Consider the following 4,210-nt stretch of genomic DNA (forward strand, 5'->3'; position numbering starts at 1 on the left):
ATAAGTCGTGTGTGTATGCGTTATGAAGAGGTTAGAGAAGAATAAGTACTATGAGGAAAAAAATTAAACAGAGAAGCAGGTAGTGAATGCTGGGGTAGGAGAGGGTTTAGTTTTAAATAGGATGCTTAGGGAGGACTTCACGAGCAGGTGATGTTTGAGCCTAAACTTAAAGGAGAAGAGGGAAGGAGCCATGTGGCTAACTGGATGGAGCAAGAGGTTTCTGAGTGGAGGGGACCGTTAGCACAGAGGTCCTGAATCACGTGTGGCATGTCCTAAGAGGATCGAGGAGGCACACATAGCTAAAGCAGAGAAAGCAAGGGTGAGACGAGGAGCAAAAAAGGGACGGAGAAGGAAAGGGAGTTACAGAGGAGTGGCCAACTGCAGAGTGGGGCTTTGAGGACCAGGGTGAGGGTTCTGACTTTCTCTTGTGTGTTTAACAGAATTGCCCTGGCTGCTCCTCATACGAGAGAAGTGGGACACGAATTAAGAGCAATTGCAATAATCCAAGCAACGTATGATGGTGTCTTGCAAATAAAGGGTAGAAAGTCGGTATATATTTTGATGGCAGAGCCTATATGATTTGCTGAGGGATTCAATGAGAGGTGGAATAAAAAAGGGTCAAAAATGGCTAAAAGATTTTGGCCAAAACACTGAAAGGATCGAGTTTCCATTACCCAACTGAGGAAAACTTTCTTATTTAGTTGATAATTAATTTATATTCATTCGTTGACACCAGGCACAGTGATAGATAGCCGGCCCGGGTGGTCTAGTGGTTAAGATTCAGCGCTCTCATCATCACGACCCGGGTTTGTTCTCTGGTCAGGGAACCACACCACCTGTCTATCAGTTGTCATACTGTGGCAGCTGCATGTTGCTCTGATGCCGAAAGCTATGCCACTGGTATTTCAAATACCAGCAGGGTCACCCATGTGAACAGGTTTCAGCAGAGCTTCCAGACTAAGACACATGAGGAAGAAGGACCTGGCCACCCATTTCCAAAAATATTGGCCATGAATACCCTATGAATAGCAGCAGAGCATTGTCTGATATAGCGCCGGAAGGCGAGAGAATGGAGCAAAAGTATTGGGCAGAGTTCTGCTCTGCCGTACACAAGAGTGCTAGGAGTCGGAATTAACAGCACTAACAACAAACTGTAATAGATACCAGGGCACAAATTATTTGAGATATTAAGTAACTCTCCTCCTACTAGGAGTAAGAAAATCCAATAGGAAAGATGCTTCTGCATTTTTTATTGTTAAAATATAGTGCCATTAATTCAACTAAAGGAACATCTATGAAATTCAAGGGAGAGAGGAAGGGGATAGACCTCTAAGCTGGGTTTGGAGAGACCAAAGGACATTCTAAGATGAAAATATAGGGTAAGAAAAGGCAAAGACGTTTGCTATAACATGGTGTGTTTGTGGAAGTAAGTTGTTCAGAATTGCTGAGGGTAAACTGAGAACAGTGTAGCATGGAGGTGTTTCACAGAGGAGATCTGGCAAGCTAAAGCATTTAGACATTATCCTAAGGGGCACAAGGAACCCTTAGCATACTAGCGTGAGTGTGACATGATGGGATTGATGTGGGATTTGGAGAGCAGTCTGCCACTCAGAGATAGATGCAGCTTTTCAGTTGTAGAAGACATAAAAGGCTACCTCTTTGATGAGAATGTTAACAGTCTTGTTTCTCCTCCTCTTGTTCATTGTCATGTGGAAAACACACCAGTGACATGGCATTGGGGCAGAATCATACAACAGTGATGAGTTTCATCCTACTGGGCCTCACAGACCAGGCAGACCAAAAACAACTCCTCTTTGCCGTCTTCCTGCTGATCTACTCCATGACTCTGGTGGGCAACCTGGGCATGATAGACCTGATCCACGCCAGCTCCGCTCTCCACACCCCCATGTACTTCCTCCTGAATGTGCTCTCCTTCCTTGACATCTGCAATTCCTCTGTGTTTACCCCCAGGTTGCTGATCAGCTTCCTCACCGCTGACCAGTCCATCTCCTTTGCAGGCTGTGTGGCCCAGATGGCCCTCATGATCCTCCATGGCACAGGGGAGTGTCTGCTCCTGGCCATCATGGCCTATGACCGATTTGTGGCCATCTGCCACCCTCTTCTCTACCACACCATCATGTCCAAGCGCTTGTGTGTCCAGCTGGTGGTGGTCACCTATGCCGTGGGGGTGTTCATTTCAGGTGTGCAGACAGGGAATGCCTTCATCTTGCCCTACTGTGGTCCCAACATCATTGATCACTACTTCTGTGACATCCCACCAGTGCTCCAACTGGCCTGCTCAGATACCACTGTGGCCAATGTCATCCTGCTCTTCTTTTCTGCCTTGGTCACTGTCCCCACAGTCTCAGTCATCTTGGTTTCTTATGCCTACATCCTGGTCACAATCTATAGGATGAGGTCCCTGGAGGCCCAGCGCAAGGCCTTCTCCACCTGTGCCTCCCACCTCACTGCCCTCTCCCTCTTCTATGGGTCTGTATTCCTCGTATATGTCCAACCCAACCCTGAAAGTGCTTCAGCCTATAACAAGATCCTCTCTGTGTTCTACACCATTGTGATCCCCATGCTGAATCCCCTGGTCTACAGCCTAAGGAATAAAGATGTCAAGGCTGCTGTTCAAGTTAGGGTTCTTAACCTAAGCAGAAAAGGAATTTGTTAGAAATGTGTCTGGTAGTTCATAAAATAGAAGACTAGAGAACCCATCCAGGACAGGAACCAAGAGAGGCAAGGCACAGCTAAGAGCCTGCCAAAAGAATGGTCTGTGCGGGCTGCCACCATAGGCAGTATCATCTTTGGGCATTCTCCATTGCTACGGCTGGCACTGCTGCCCCTGAGCATTCACCACTGCTCAGCTATTGGACAAAGCCACCTACACTAGCCACCACACAACCTTCTATTGCATCTGATCACATATCATCTCTAACAGATTCTTTTCATCATTCCCTGAGGTTCAAGTCGTAGGCAGGAGCATCCACCTGTTCAGTAGCACAAATATTCTACATCCATTAATATACTACATCCAGCACGGATATCTTACATCCACTGATATCCTACATCCACACTTCTATCTTTCAGAGCCTTAGGAGGTGGAAATGGGACCTTCTTTCACTTTGGAAGAAGGAGCTAAATTCTATCTTCCTCTTATCTTGAGAGTTCCCAAATATAGAAAGGATCGTTGAATGCCAGTGAAAATGATATATTTCAACTGGAGCAACCTTCCCTACAAGGTTCTATATGGAATGTTGCCCTTCTGAATACATGATATGGGAGAAATGGTCCATGTGGTGTTTGAGTATATGAAAGAAAGAGTAGTCACTTGACTTTGCGGGAGATAATGGAGCCCCCAGTACAGAGACCACTATAATTACACTATATTGCTCACTGCAGCAATAGTGAGCTATCATTTCTATATAAATGGCTAATTTAAACAAAATTAAAAGCTGAAAGACCATATAATTTTTTTCAGTCAGAATCAAATTACTGGGCCGGCCCCGTGGTTTAGTGGTTAGGTGCGCGCGCTCCCCCGCTGGCAGCCCGGGTTCGGATCCCGGACGTGCACTGACACACCGCTTCTCCGGCCATGCTGAGGCCGCGTCCCACATACAGCAACTAGAAGGATGTGCAGCTATGACATACAACTATCTACTGGGGCTTTGGGGGAAAAATAAATAAATAAAATTATTAAAAAAAAAAATAAAAAAAAAAAAAAGAATCAAATTACTTTTATGTCTTTAGACAAAACCCTCCCTTATTGTAACAGAAAACAATCTTACTAATTTAAGAGAGGTAAAAAGGAAGTGGAATTTATTATGAAACCCAAATGTCAATGAGGTTTAATATCTTTTTGAGAGTTAAATAAAATTGGCTGAAACCCCGTTCCACGTGTGGTAGAATATCCATATCCCTGCCAACCTGTCTGGGAAATCTGAGGTAGCAGGGGGTGGGGTGTAAATGGCTTTTGTTTTACCTGATTACCTCGAGCTTTGAGTTCCTAACTTTACTGAATGACTTTAGTTCATGAATCACCAGGGGAGGGGAAAAAGCATGGGGCTAGGAATGTGAGTGGTATAAATGAAGAAGAGAGAAAAACAAAACCTATCGTAGGTCCTGTTGGGGAGGAAAAAAGGGAGAGGTTTAGGCAGATTGTGTTGAACCACCACAGCTGGGCTTGAGCCCCATGAAGATGAAGAAG

The 4,210-nt window shown here is 45.2% G+C and overlaps 1 pseudogene; it reads left to right on the forward strand.

Annotated features, from left to right (window-relative positions):
- Positions 1 to 1,720: 1,720 nt before the first annotated feature.
- LOC101396483 (olfactory receptor 5P55-like) lies at positions 1,721 to 2,692 on the forward strand (annotated as a pseudogene).
- Positions 2,693 to 4,210: the final 1,518 nt, after the last annotated feature.

The sequence above is a fragment of the Ceratotherium simum genome, chromosome 34 (assembly GCF_057802395.1).
Source record: "Ceratotherium simum simum isolate JZ-2026a chromosome 34, ASM5780239v1, whole genome shotgun sequence".
Classification (NCBI taxonomy): domain Eukaryota; kingdom Metazoa; phylum Chordata; class Mammalia; order Perissodactyla; family Rhinocerotidae; genus Ceratotherium; species Ceratotherium simum.